The sequence below is a fragment of the Ovis canadensis genome, chromosome 3, assembly GCF_042477335.2.
Source record: "Ovis canadensis isolate MfBH-ARS-UI-01 breed Bighorn chromosome 3, ARS-UI_OviCan_v2, whole genome shotgun sequence".
NCBI lineage: Eukaryota > Metazoa > Chordata > Mammalia > Artiodactyla > Bovidae > Ovis > Ovis canadensis.
Window position 1 is genome coordinate 189565156 of NC_091247.1, and position 15813 is coordinate 189580968.

Here is a 15813-nt window from a genome sequence, read left to right on the forward strand (position 1 = left end):
GCGGCCCGCGGGGCGGGCGCGGGGCGGGCGGCTGATTGGACTTCATCCTTGAGTGTTCGCGGTCTGCGCCGCCTCCGGCCTCGGGTTCTGCGCTGACGGTGGAGTCACCTTTTGGAATCCTGTCGATTTGGCAGTATCGCGGGGGCTGGAGAAGATCTTTGAACCTCGGGACTTAGGACGATGCATTGTTGATACCGCCTATAGGGTTCCGAGTTTAAGGAGTTAGACATTTCCACTCAGTTGGGTGCACCGAGTGTTGTTGCCTGGGTTTTCCCGGAGGGGCATCGTGCGTCCTCTTGACTCATTATTTGATGGCGCAGTGCGGGGCTGAGCTGGGGAGCAGCCGCTGGAAAGGGGGCTGTTAAAGGCTGGTGGTGGAGGGGGCAGGGGTGTGTGCGCAGTGTCAGGAGGAGCCTGGGGAGAAACGACTGATTTCATTTTTCACGCCTGTTTCTTTCTGCTTGCCTTCTTGGGTTCTGAATCTCGATTTTTTTTTTTTTTTTTTTTGACGTGTGAGACAAGTGACATCTACCGCTTGAACTTTATCTGTGTCAGTGTTAAACACTTAGGTCATAGCCTTTCAGAACAGCTTTTTTGGACATAGCATTCTTGATTGCACCAGTGTATGTGTGTGTGTGTGTGTGTTTTCCTTTTTGGCGGGGAGGGGGTGACTGTGAAGAATGTATTAAATAATAAACAGTAGTAAACAGAACTATTCAGCCTTTAGAACAATACCCACCAGCTCACCTCTTGGCTAAATGAATATCTTAAGTCAGTTTCACAGCAAAACATTTTCAACAAAAGCTATGTCTAATTTTACTTAAAAATTTTATTTGAAAAGAGAGATGAGTACCAGGCTATGTAAAATTATATATTCCTGTCGTTTCTTCATGTACGTATTAAGAATGGCTTTGTTAAGGGTTATGGAGTTAGAAAAAAGAAATGTTTGGAGAGATTCCTCTTTCAGGATTGGTGAAGGGGTTATTTTAGATTTCTAGAATCCCTTTCCCCCTAAACATTTCCCTAAACATTTATGACACTGAGTCACTTGGAGACCTTCTGTCAGTGGTTACTGATGACTGGAAAAAGCCTGTATTTTTTTCTTCATCAAGTCTGTATGCCTAGTAAAGCTAAAACAGCACCTGTAAGTGTGACCTGAGTCTCTTTGGGCATAGTGAGAATGGCTTTAACAAAACAGTAAAAAAAAAATTTTAATGCATTCATTCAGTAAGTAGTTTTGAAAGCCTTTAGGTATAGATTGTGTTCTAGGCACTGGGCTCAGCTGTAATCAAAGCAGTCAAAAAAATCACTGCCATCATAGAGCTTACATTGTAGTGTAAAGAAATAATAAACATATGTAGTTTTGTCAGAGGTTATTAAGTGCTGTGAGGAAAAATACATCTGGGAGATGAGAGTAGAGCAGTGCCAACAGAATGATGGAATTTGTAGGGTTGTAATGATTTTAAATAAGATGGTTAGGGAAGGCCTCGCTGATAAGATAATGTTTGAAAAGAACCCTAAAGGAGGTGAAGAAGCTGGCCATGGGGATTGTCTCAGGGAACAGCATTGTAGGCAGAGGAAACAGCATGTGCAAAGACCTGAGGTGGAAGACTTCCTAGTTTTGTGGTAACAGCAAGGAGGCCAATACTGAGTAAGAAGGAGAGTAGTAGCTGTCATCACTGAGAAGAAGTTAGGGCTTCATAGACTGTTAGACTTATAGATGGGAAACCATATCACTAGGCTTTGAGCAGTGTAATGAGATATGATCTACTTTCTAAACAGATGGCTATGGCTGCCATGTTGACTGGACTATATCAAGGGCAAGATAGAGGCAGACCAGTTAGGAGGCTCTTTTTCACTCTTTGAGGCAAAAGTTGTTGGGGGTTGAATCAAGTTATGTGGTTAGAAGCTGAGTATATTTTTAAGGTAGAGCCAGCAGGACTTGGTGATGAATTGAGTATGGTATTCATAATAAAAGAAAATGATTAAAAAAAAAAGACTCCAAGATTTTTTCTCTAAACAATTACAGGCACCTGTTTACTGAAATTGGAAGTCTGATGGAGAAGCTGGCTGGAGAAGGTTAGTTTAGCTTTGGGCATACTAAGTTTGAGGTTCATATTAGATATTCAGGTAGAAATACCAAGTAGGCAAGACGTCTGTCAGGGCCCCTAACTTTATTTTTGGGTGTAAGTTGAAAGCCTTGAAGTTGAGTGTTGTCACCCAGGGAGTGGATGTAGATAGAAAAGAGAAGAGGCTTGAGGATTGAGTCCTGGGGATATTGCAACATTCTGAGGGAAGAAAGATGAGGTGGAAACGACCAAGGAGTTAAAGAAATATGGCTAGTGTGACAAGAGGAAAACAAGAGAATGTAGTATCATGAACCCAACTACCAACTTCTTAACTTTTTCCACAGAGCTACATTTAGGGATCAGGAAACAAGGCTGGTGAGTTAAGCAAATTAGTCACAAGGTGGTTTCTGTTTTGCTGCATTAATTTCAGAGTTAATGATAGTTAGGTTTCTGTTTTACTTTTCTGGAACTAATCTATTTTTATCCTACTGTTTCTTGGCAAGTTGTCACCCCACCTGTAGAAGATCTTAATTGACTTCTATTAAACATAAACCAGTTGCTTTATAGACTTTTTCTTAACATATACATATTCCTAGAACTTATACTTTGCAGGTGGTGGGTCATTATTATCAAATGAAGGACACGAACCATATGATGAAGTAACAGTTACATAGACTGAGATCTAATGAGAAATGAGATCTTGTAATAAAGTGATCTGGGCTTTACCTTGCTTTTTAGACACTCCTCCAGTAAAGCTTTGCTTTACCAACAATGGAAAAGACTTCTTTCATCTCATATAGGTCTTTTAACAACTGAAAGTAATTTAAATATATATAAATTTAAAATATGGAAGTCCTAGAGATTTTATGGAAGTGTCTCTCTCTATATGTATACTGATACAGCAGTATTGGGCTTCCCAGGTGTTGCTAGTGGTAAAGAACCCACATGCCAATGCAGGAGACATAAGAGATGTGGGTTCGATCCCTGGGTCAGGAAGATCCTCTGGAGGAGGGCATGGCAACAGACTCTAGTATCCTTTCCCGGAGAATCCCATGGACAGAGGACCCTGGCGGGCTACAGTCCATAGGGTCGCAAAAAATCGAACACAACTAAGTGACTTAGCATGCTGCATGCACGCACAGCAGTATTGCCTGTTGTTCTTCTCTGCCATGTCTTAGCTATTGTTTTTCTCCTACTCACGGTGTATTTTCAAGATCTATTTGATCCATAAACAAAAATGTCCCTAAAATGTTAAAGCAGAAATATTTAAATTTCCTTTAATGTTAAAGATAAGATGTTTCAGACTGACTATTGCATAAAGAAGAAAGGTGTAAATAGAAGTCACTGGAATTAGTTGATGTGAAGGGAAGTAGGTATCATTTTGAAATTTTCCTTTATGTCTCTCATTTCCTCTAAGACCAAGCTGTAGGAATTTATGTGGCTTGATATACAGCAACAGATCTTTTAGGCAGTGGGAAAATGAAGGATATAATTAGACCTTTATTCAAGTAACGTAAATATGCAAGGCCCCAAATATTCTTTCCCCCAAGAGGGAAATAAGCGTCTTTGCTGCTCTCTTTCATAGTACCTTGTACAGAGTGTTTAATAAGTGAATATAAAGTTTACAAATGAGTCTGCAGATTGTGTGGGACCAGAATATTCTTAAAGCTTTTCCGTGGTAGCTTGGATTCAGGAATGCTGATAGATATGGAAGTCTGATGGGTGAGATCCTTGCCTTGTTTCGAGATCTTCCTTGGTGCCTCCAGCTGTTTATTTTTAGCCTTGGTATCTTGGCTGTGGTTTAGAGCTTAGAGGCAGTGCAGACCATGTTCTGAATTCAGATATAAAATTTTGTTAAAACTGACAGTATCATGCTGCAGTAGTACTGGAAGGGACCGTAGACATCATTTAGAGTGGAGAAACGAAGACTGAAGAGTTTAAGATCTCAGAGATCCCATTTGATCAGAGCAGGCACCAGACTAAAGCCTGGTGGTTCTTTTTTTTTCACCCGTGCCATTCAGCTTGTGGGATCTTACTTCCTCAACCAGGAACTGAAACCAGGGCTCCAGCAGTGAGAGCAGCAAGTCCTTAACCAGGGAATTCCAAGTTTGGTTGTTGTAATGCACAGAGCTGCATAGTTATTTAAACTCAAAAAAAGATGAGCTTAACATGAGTTCTGCAAGCATTTCAGGATTACTCTCAATCCAGACTGAATGTCATAGTCAAGGCTGTGCTAAAGTCTTTTAAAAACCATGGCCAGGTGTACAGGGATGGATGGGATAGGAACTTCCCTGATCTGACCACAATTGGTAGTGCCTCAATTGTTAACTTTACTGACATCCTTGGTCCACAGTTGATTATGTTTGGGAGTTTGCAAGGTCTGCCCTGGTAACTGGGGGGCTGGGGAAGGAATAATACAAGGATCAACTTACGTTCGAATGGGGCCAAAGAAGATTGAAGGTCTAATTGCTGTGGTATAGTGATACTTGATTTTAAAATCCACTTGGGATAAAATTCTTTGTAGTGAAATTGTCCCAACAGTGAGGGGAACTGAGTCCTAGGGCTCAGGCATCTACTGCACTGGTTCATGCAGGGCATACCAGCATAGGGAGCTCAGAAGAGCAGAGAAGATGAGATGGTTAGGAAAGAGGGCAGGAGCGAGGAACGTAAGTGTTTTTGGAGGAGAAATAGTAACAGAAAGGGAAAGAAAGGGGATGAGAAGATAAAAAGGAGGCTGGAGGAGGGCAGGTACATAGTATCCAGTGCTGAGGAGTTGAGACAGACTGTCCTGACATTCCTGAGTATATTCTTTGATTTGCATTTCCACTTCTGGTCACAGACACTCTGGGAGTAATAGAAGTAAATGTCTACAATACAATGCATTGTTAGTCATAATTTTTGTTGAACTCCATATGGAAGAGAACATTTTCTTCTATAATTTGTTAGAGGGTAGAGGCAATTCCTACATAAGGTACTTCAGTCAACTGTACTTCACTTTTAAAAAATAGGTACTTTAGGAAACAAGTGCCGTGTGTCCAAATCCTTAACAGTTTTGATTAGGCTTTGGATTAATTATTCAGTGTTAAATGCTTACAGTGTGCCAGGTTGAGGAGTATATAGGTGACAGTCACTGTTTTGAAAGATCTACAATAAAATAGCAATAATAAAATAACTTTCTGCATGCCAAGCACTGGCTAAATGCTTCATAACTATTACCTCATTTCATCCTGACAACAGCCTTAGGAAATGGCACTATTTTCTCTATTTTACAGATGAGGAAGCTGAGGCTAGAGAATTTAAGTACTTTGCCTAGGTTCATATAAGAAGTGAGAAGCCTGAATTAAAAGTCTGACATGATCCATCCATGCTTGGAACCTCTACATTCAATGCCTCCTTCATAATACACACTGTATCACACAGGTTATAAATTCTGCCAGTACCCTACATGGATAACCTTATAATCAAGTATGATTGTTGTTTAACACCTCTGTAGAAAAAAGGTGTTAAGAGGGAGAAAACTAGTCTTTATTACCTTTAAGACCCGACCTGAAAAAAAAAAAAAAAAGACCCGACCTGGCTTGTCTCCTTGCAGGCAGCACTGCATGCATTCTTTTATTCATTTATCAAAACAAAAAAAGAAGAGTATATATTTGATACTACACCTGTTCTTATTAATGAATATAAGATACAATGGACGTATAAGGTATTTACTGCACAAATAAAAACACTACTTCCAAAAAATGTTAAGCCTTTTGTTCTTATTGGGTTTTATACCTATCTTTTCTTGGCATAAATTACCTGTCCTTAGATAAGTTTATACTTTTTAAAAGGAATGTTGCTTGCTTGTGAAACCTTGGCTGGTGTGGCTGTCAGTACAATTGTTAAAGCTGTATGCACAGTCAGAAGCTCAGAATCCGGTCCTGGGTCTGTTATTTAGGACAGCTCTGGGTCTCAAGTGTTTTTATATGTGTTGAAGGGTTGAATGAGGTACTTGGTTTATGAATTTACCACTCCTCTCTTTATGGGTTGGAAATTGTTTTTGAATGAAAAACTAACTGTATCAGTTTTTTAAAAGAGTAATCCTAAATGACATAGAACGTGAAGACTAAATATACCCCATATTTCACATGAGGATTGAGTAATTATAATCTCAGCCACAAGGAATGGAAAAAAATAAGTTAGTCTGTGCTGTGCAGTTTTTTAGTAAGCATTTTGAAATGTTAGCTCATGCGCACTCAGTTGTTATCTGCATGGACTCTTAGAAATCCAGAGATCTCTGTTTGAAATGACCATGTTAAGGAATCTCTAGAAGTCTGTACTCTAGCAGTGTGAATGATACTGCCAGTTCTCCACAAAATAGCCAGTGGTATCTTAGAATAATTTTTTCCTTTTAAAATTCTTCAGTAACTGTCTTTGTAAAGGCCCAAGCTCCAAATACCATCACATGAGGGATTAAATTTCAACATAGGAATTAGGGGGGTTCAGTTCAGTTCAGTTCAGTTGCTCAGTCATGTCCGACTCTTTGCAACCCCATGAATCGCAGCACGCCAGGCCTCCCTGTCCATCACCAACTCCCGGAGTTCACTCAGACTCACGTCCATCGAGTCAGTGATGCTATCCAACCATCTCATCCTCTGTCGTCCTCTTCTCCTCCTGCCCCCAGTCCCTCCCAGCATCAGAGTCTTTTCCAATGAGTCAACTCTTCGCATGAGGTGGCCAAAGTACTGGAGTTTCAGCTTTAGCATCATTCCTTCCAAAGAAATCCCAGGGCTGATCTCCTTCAGAATGGACTAGTTGGATCTCCTTGCATTCCAAGGAACTCTCAAGAGTCTTCTCCAACACCACAGTTCAAAAGCATCAATTCTTCAGCACTCTGCCTTCTTCACAGTCCAACTCTCACATCCATACATGACCACTGGAAAAACCATAGCCTTGACTAGACAGACCTTAGTTGGCAAAGTAATGTCTGTGCTTTTGAATATGCTGTCTAGGTTGGTCATAACTTTTCTTCCAAGGAGTAAGCGTCTTTTAATTTCATGGCTGCAATCACCATCTGCTGTGATTTTGGAGCCCCCCAAAATAAAGTCTGACACTGTTTCCACTGTTTCCCTATCTATTTCCCATGAAGTGATGGGACCAGATGCCATGATCTTTGTTTTCTGAATGTTGAGCTTTAGGCCAACTTTTTTACTCTCCTCTTTCACTTTCATCAAGAGGCTTTTGAGTTCCTCTTCACTTCTGCCATAAGGGTGGTGTCATCTGCATATCTGGGGCTATTGATATTTCTCTCGGCAATCTTGATTCCAGCTTGTGTTTCTGGAATTCCAGTCCAGCGTTTCTCATGATGTACTCTGCATAGAAGTTAAATAAGCAGGGTGACAATATACAGCCTTGACATACTCCTTTTCCCATCTGGAACCAGTCTGTTGTTCCATGTCCAGTTCTAACTGTTGCTTCCTGACCTGCATACAGATTTCTCAAGAGGCAGGTCAGGTGGTCTGGTATTCCCATCTCTTTCAGGATTTTCCACAGTTTAATGTGATCCATACAGTCAAAGGCTTTGGCATAGTCAATAAAGCAGAAATAGATGTTTTTCTGGAATTCTCTTGCTTTTTCCACGATCCAGCGGATGTTAGCAATTTGATCTCTGGTTCTTCTGCCTTTTCTAAAACCAGCTTGAACATCAGGAAGTTCATGGTTCATGTATTGCTGAAGCCTAGCTTGGAGAATTTTGAGCATTACTTTACTAGCATGTGAGATGAGTGCAATTTTGTGGTAGTTTCAGCATTCTTTGGCATTGCCCTTCTTTGGAATTGGAATGAGAACTGACCTTTTCCAGTCCTATGGCCACTGCTGAGTTTTCCAAATTTGCTGGCATATTGAGTGCAGCACTTTCACAGCATCATCTTTCAGAATTTGAAACAGCTCAACTGGAATTCCATTACCTCCACTAGCTTTGTTCGTAGCGATGCTTTCTAAGGCCCACTTGACTTCACATTCCAAGATATCTGGCTCTAGATTAGTGATCACATCATCATGATTATCCAGGTCGTGAAGATCTCTTTTGTACAGTTCTTCTGTGTGGGACACAGATATTCAGTCTGTTCACCTGATTGGCAGAGCTCTTCCTAATCTGCTCTCTGCCTGTCTTTCCAACCTTTTCTGATTGGAACAGTCTTTCCTGTTGCATTGGTTTTCTTAAAGGTCCTTAAACATGGCAAGCTTCTCATCTCATGACCTGTTTATCTTTTGTTCTCTCCCTAGAACCTCTTCCCCTAGACCACCATGGTCCGTTATAATTATTAATATAATGTAAGACATGTTTATAGTTTTAAAATCTCAAGCCACATTTAGAAAAGTAAAAAGAAACAGGTGATATTAATTTTAGCAATATATTTTATTTATATATCTAGGAGTTTATTTCAGCATATAATCAACATAAAAATTATTCGTGGGATATTTCACATTCTTTTATTCTTACAAAATCTTCAAAATCCGGTGTGTATTTTATGCTTACAGCATATCTCATTTGGACTAGCCACATTTCAAGTGTTTGGTAGCCATGTTTCAAGTGTTCAGTAACCACGTGGGTCAGGTAGCCACCTTTGCACAGTGTAGCCCTGCATCTTTGCAAGATTGGCTTCTTCCTGTTCAGATTTTTGCACAAGTGTTGCCTTCTCAGAGTAGCCTTCCCAGACCATCCTATAGAAAGTTGTGTCCTTCCTCTCTCTCCCTGCCCAACCCTTGAAGTCTCCCTGCTTTATTTCCACATTATTTATTTCCAGGTATATTGTACTTGACATGTCAATATTTCCCATTCAATTGTCGGCTCCTGGAGGGCAGGACCGTGTCTCTCTTGTTTAGTTTTGTATACCCAGTGACTAGATTGTTTGAATAAATGAATGAAATCCCTTGAGATGGGCTTTCCTGATAGCTTAGTTGATAAAGAATCCACCTGCAATGCAGGAGACCCTGGTTTGATTCCTGGGTCAGGAAGATCCCCTGGAGAAGGGATAGGCTACCCACTCCGGTGTTCTTGGGCTTCCCTTGTGGCTCAGCTGGTAAAGAATCCACCTGTAATACAGGAGACCTGGGTTCAGTCCCTGGGTTGAGAAGATCCCCTGGAGAAGGGAAAGGCTACCCACTCCAGTGTTGTGGCCTAGAGAATTCCATTGACGGTTTAGTCCATGGGGTCGCAAAGAGTCAGACATGACTGAGCAACTTTTGCTTTAACTTTCACCCAGTGGGTAGATTGTTTGAATAAATAAATGAAATCACTTGAGATGGATAAATATAGAACTTTTCTTTTTGTTACCAACAATAAAAGTTAGTATATTTGGTTTATTTGTGGGTTTTTTAACCTCTAAAGTGAACTAGCGTTTTTTGTTGTTGTTTTTTTTTTAAATAGGAAACTTGAAATTGATAAAAAAAGCAAGAGAGTAGAAGAATGGTTAATTTTTTAAAAGGTCTATGTCAGTTTTGTGGAAGGCTATTAAAATTTCTTATGTTAATAATATCTTTAGTCTATTCCTTTCCTCTTGAAATAAGCTATGATAGGTAAATAAAATTAATAAACTTTTTTTAAAACACCAATTTTAAGCAAGCATGCAGATACCAACAAATCTTTGATTTTTTCCTCTAAGCAGACAACATGTCTTATTTATTTCTAAACTAGTGCCAAGTAATGAGCACATAAATGGTGAGTAGTGTTCCTGAAGTTTCAGAAAGTGGCTGTATGAAAGAACACTGATAACTTCAGTTGTGTCTTTAGAGGGATACTTCAGGAAATTGCGTTCCATTTCCTTCTTTGTGGACATCCACATCGGTTTTGGGCCTGGTCAGCCAGGACAGTTCTCTTTTTCTATAAAGTTTAATCCTTTGTAATTTTTCCCCATTTATATTTTGTTTTTATTGTACCTTGTATAATGTTCTCTTCTGCCTGAGACTTGACTTTTTAAGATTTAATAACCTCTTAGCCAAAGATTCCAGAAATTTTCAGTATGAGGCTACTTTTCAAATAGCTACTTTTCTACACTACTTTTCAAACAGAATGCAACAATAGCTGTTTTATTGTGAGGAGATAAGAACTGAGAGTTCTAGGAATAAAAATGAAATGTTTTATGTACTGCTGAGATAGCACATCATGAAGCTAGAAAAATACGAAACAGTTGCTTTCCCCTTCATTCCTGCACCAAGAATCCATGATTTTTACCAACTTTATTCTGAATAAAATATTGTAACTATTTTAATTAATGGATTTCTTAAGTTAGTGCCTTTTATTTTCCTTTCATAAATTTTTATACATCACTGGTGTAGAAAGTTAAGTTTGAAATAATGCTTTTTTAAAATAACTTTCAAAGATACATGCTAGCACTATTAAGTCAGAAGTATCTCCAGGAAATCCCCTTTATATAATGAAGCTGTGAAAATAGTTAATGTTTATTGGGCAATGAACTTTGATGATTTATAAATATTATCTTGAATCCCCACAATAACTTGAATGTATTACTGTCATCACTTTATAGGCGAGAAGGCTGAGGTTTGGTGAGTTGCTGCCCAGAGTCACAGAGACAATAAAGCCCAAAGCTGGAGTTGCATCCTGGTGGCCCTTTTCCGCTGTGCCCTGCTGCCCCTCAAAGTCCTCCAGACCAGCTGTCCTCAGCTGCTGGGTGGTGACATATTTCCAGGCCTGGTGGCTGTGGATTGGGTCACAATTAGTTATTAATAATAGTTGAGGACTTTCTGGTGGTCCATTGATTAAGAATCTGCCTGCCAATGCAGGGAATACAGATTCGATCCCTAGTCCAGGAAGATTTCATGTGCCATGGATCAACTAAGCCCGTGGGCCGCAACTACTGAGCACGTAGTCTAGAGCTAGAGCTTCGCAACAAGAGAAGCCACTGTAGGGAGATGCTCTCGCATGCAACAGAGTAACCCCTGCTTGCTGCAACTAGAGAAAGCCTACGGACAGCAATGAAGACCCAGCGTAGCCAAAAATTAATTAATAAAAAGTAGGTGAAATACTGAGGTTTTAAGTGGTATTTTTAAATAAGTGGAATTAATTCAATATCTGCCCTTTAATGATGTCATTCTCACTTCCATTCCTATGTGCTTTTATTAAGTGGTGGAAGAGAAAGTTGGCGTTATGTGCACTATACCAGCAATTGTGAATAGCCCTACACAGGATGGGAAATCTATCTTGTTAATGCTACCACCAGGTTATTCATGAGCTGTGAATAGTTTCCACATATTTCTATTCTATTAGGAATACCGTTGCAAAAGTAGTCTGCTTGCTTCCCTTCCCCGTAGATTTTTTTAAAAATTATTCATAGTTCAAGGACACGTAAGGGAGTATGTTTTTGAATTCTTCATGCTGATCTAGGTTGTTTCTTGATACTTTTCTCAATTATGAAATGTGACAGTGTTTTGCCAAAGAGCTTTCTAAACTATAGGATAAAAATATGAGGTATAATTATAATTTTAGAGTTGTAGAATTTTTTAAGTTCAACCCTGCCGTGGACTAGTAGGCTGAACCCTTAGATACAGCTTGTAGACCTCTAGGTTTTAAGTATGAAACCCAGTTTAGAGATATTTTAAGTTTTTGGGTTTTTTTTTTCCTATATCCCGGAGGCCTTGTGATGTAAATCCATCTGTCTTGCGTAATTTTCTGGTGCTCTGGCCGAAAGAATCCAGGTTTCTGCTATGAAGCTCTTGTTTTCTTGTCCTCTTTGTCTCCCTCTTTTCTAGTACAAGGTACTCCTTCTGTCATTTATTTAGCATAGGAAAGTGTTCTATAGTTTGAAGCAATATCGTGTAGAACTGGTGTCTAAATTAAGTTTCAGATAGTCATCATGGCACAAGTTTGCTCACAGGCTAGGTTTTTGTATTTTTTTCCCCCAGTCCCTTCTTCAGAGATCACCCTTATTTTCACTTTAGTTCTCATGAACCTGCTCTTTTGGTTGTTTTTTCTGTAATAATGGGGAGAAGATTTTTTTTTTTGGCAAAATTTTTTATTGTCATTAAAATCTCATAGTGAAGAAATTCTAAGGTCTTATTGAATCCTCCAGTTACCTTCATCCTTAGCAGAACAAGGAGGAGTTTTTATTATTATTATTTTCTTTTTGGCTGCACTTTGTGGCTTGTGGGATCTTTATTCCCTGACCAGGGATGGAACTCCAGCCCAGCAGTGAGAGCACCAGGTCCTAACCACTAGACTGCCAGGGAATTCCCAGGAGGAATTCTTATTTCCCACAGCTATTCAGTTTCATACTTTCTGTTTCTAGTATCCTTTCCATTTCCCTCCTTTTTCTTCCCTCATAGTCCTTTGGGAAAACAGGGACAGTCTGCTAGACCAACAATATTTTTTCTATATATTAAAATTTTATATATTTTTTCTCCCAGGACTAAAATAACAGAGATTGTTTCCCTATAGGCAGATGAAACATGATTGTTTCATAATCATCCCATAATCTCATATAATTTCCAGACATGGAAGTCCTCCCTGTCATAAGACTCAACACCAACATATCAACTGGAATTCCATGAGAATAAGGTATTGACTTTAATAAAGAGTAGTTTGGGCAGTAGGAATTTAGGACTGTAGTTGAGTTTGATCCCTGGGTCGGAAGGATCCCCTGGAGAAGGAAACGGCAACTCACTCCAGGAGTCTTGCCTGGGAAACCCCGTGGACAGGGCAGCGGGTGATAGTCCATGAGGTTGCAAAAGAGTCGTGTCGACTGAGTGACTGAAAACAACAACACGTGTTTGAAGTTTCTGGGTGATGCACTTCTAGCACCACGTTTTGTTTTACTTTCTTGGTTAATTTTCTTCACTTTAAGTTTAACCCTAACTTTTAAGGAAATTTAAATGGCTGGGGTAACAAGATAATAAATTGTTGAAAAATATTTCCCCATCTATGTCAAGTATGTTCTTTTTCTTAAGAAATAAACTTTTGTCCAGATTTTAAAATATTCTGGCTCAGCTCCACGGAAATGAGCTTTGGTACTTGACTGTTCGCTTTGTGCCATTGTTCATTAGAACAATGACTGTGATTTCACAGTTTATTAAAACAAAAGCATTGGTACCACTGAGGTGATTTGATTATGCCAAAATTGGTTATTTTGTTTAGTTGTTCTCACTCCTGTCTGGCAGCGCTTATTTTTCCATTGGCAGCCCTGTTGTAGTTCTATTTTAAATAAACACCTGAAAGCTGTGTGGGCTCGAATATGAAATCTTGCATATTCCTCACAGTGAAGGGTTGAGAGGCCTCATTTACTGTGAAGCACTAGTAAGCCGTCTTGTCCCTGGTGGAAGGAGCCACTGGGGAGAGAGGTAAAGTATGTGTGTATAGAGGGTGGAAGGTGATGGAAAACAAAAAGTTAAAACCGTACTTATTATTCCAAAATCTTCTTTTCCTGATCTTGCTGACCTGGTACTGTTACCCTGTCTTCTGTGTGGAACACAGTTTTGTGGTTAGAGTGTGATGAACGATACAGAGATATCCAGAGATGCCCTAGATCCTGGAGTCCCCACAGTGATTGTGTGAGAGAAGTCATTACAGAGTCTCCTGTACAAATGTCACACCTGCTGAAAGTCTAACAGAATCGTATTCACTCTTCCTGGAATGAAATCTCCTGTAACAGAAATAAAAATGTGGCCATAAGGTCAAGAAGTAGACATATTTTGTTGAACCATTAGGGAGTAGAAGCCTTGCTGTGAAATGTCTGTTGACATGTATGCATATTTAGTATTTATTTCTGTGTCCTTGTGAACCAACCTTGTTGAATAGATCAGGTGACAGCTTTTATCTGAAAGTCAGTCTTTGAGGGGCAGCCGAAGCGTGCGTGGGTGTGTGAGTGTGAGGGATTGGTGTTTTTTTCAATGTCGGGGAAAGATGTAACTTCTTAAATTCCTTGCTCTTAGAAATAAGGAATACTTTCATAAAATTCAGATTTGCTCCGGGACTTACAGGAAATGGTTGTATTATTTTAGTGTGTGTGACTGAATAGTTTTTTAATGTCTTCTGGAATAATGAGATATAGGCTCCTCTCAAGTGTGGGAACTGTTTTGCACCCTGTTCCCGTTTGCTGACATCTGCCCTTTGACCCTGCTGCTTTGTGACGAGATTATGGGCCTTTGAGCTTTTCACCAGTCCACCCAGACTTATGTTTCGTTATACAGAAACATAAAACTTTAAAGCTTCCTTAAAAGGTGTTTTTAGAATTGAGGCGAACATTCAGATTTAATTGTGGGCATGAGCTTTTGTAAATATTTTTTCCTTGAAATGTTTGTTTTTTTCTGTCCAAAGTATTACATGTTTTCTAATAGGAACTTTAAAGTTTTGTGGATATGTATATGACTAAATATGGTTTTCTTTTCCCCTTAGGAGTAAAGTGTCACAAAGTAACAGTGTGTATTTAGGGAGAGACTTAAAATTCAAGTTTTCTAGCTTAAGGGAACCAAGGGAGACCCAACTGTTTGCTCTCCATTGTTGTCTTTTTAGGCACGAGAAGTTAAAAATCTGTATTCAGAGAGTGTTATACAAGAGCAACAAATCAAATATTTCCAGAGAGAATCAATGCTTTTTCACCTGCTTATCTTACAGTAAATACTTTTTAGACACCTTGCCAGATGCCCAAAATAGAGAAGGAAGAAAATCAGGAACAGACAAAAAGAGATGAACTCATTTAGTTTTGCTACTTGTTTGTAGTTAATGTGATAGTTTTCCTTTTGTTTTTGGAAAGAGGGTAAATTTAGTATCAAAAATAAAGGTTTGTTGATTGTATATTTTATTATTATTTTATATACTGTCTTCAAGATTATCCAGTGCATTTGCTCTGTTTCAAACATTGTTGTAAGGCTTTCTGAAGAATGTCTGTTTACACGCTGTTCGAAAGATTTATAATACTGAAGCTTTTGAATTTTTGTTTACATGGCACTTTCCTGCTACTGAATATCCTACCAGAAGTGAGGATAAGCAAAACAATTGACTTGAGATAATGAAAGAGAAAAGTGCTTTTTTAAAAAAAAAAATGTGGCTTTTAAATTATAAAAATAATGTGTGTTCAATTTAAAAACTGAAGTAGGTAGAGAATTGTATTAAAGAGAACAAGCATTTATTATCCCAGAGGGGTGGAATTTAAAATAAGAATAGAAGTTCTGATTTCGGATCACTAGGTAGAAGCCACAGTGATCGTTTTACTAAGGTGTTGTGGTTAAATGAACTGAGAAACACAGTAGGATTTTCTTTTGTCCAAGTCATTGCCATTGATTTAGTAAGACAGTTGTGATGACCTTGGTGAACCGTTAGTTGAAGGAGTGAATGAATAAATAATATGGAGTTGTCTACCTCAGGTGTTTACTTTGAAGGATAAAAATTAAATGCTTAGTACTTACAACAGAATTTTTAAAAAACCAAAATCCTCTATAAGGTCAGTAATTACAATGAAATAGGAAAAGAAATAGTGGCTTTGAATGTTAAGAGTTTGACATTAATATATATGTTTTCATTATGGAAAAAGAGAAAAGCGTTGGTGACAAAATAGGAAGAGGAAGGAGAAACTGGTAAGCAAAAGAGGCGGCTCAGTGACAGATGAGATAAACTCTTGATCTCCATCTTACTGGGAATCCAGTTTGTTTATAGTCACATAGCGGAATGGAAATATGTTTAGATGGCATAAGAAACCTCTGGTGGAAAAGCTGCTTGTCTCCCCTCAGGTTGCTGAGCCAACACTTGCCCCTCACA

At 39.0% G+C, this 15813-nt stretch overlaps 1 protein-coding gene across 4 annotated transcripts in view; it reads left to right on the forward strand.

Moving 5' to 3' along the window:
- Window positions 1–15813, forward strand: part of DENND5B (DENN domain containing 5B) — a 228650-nt gene that overhangs the window by 3415 nt on the left and 209422 nt on the right. The gene's annotated exons all lie outside the window — the stretch shown is intronic.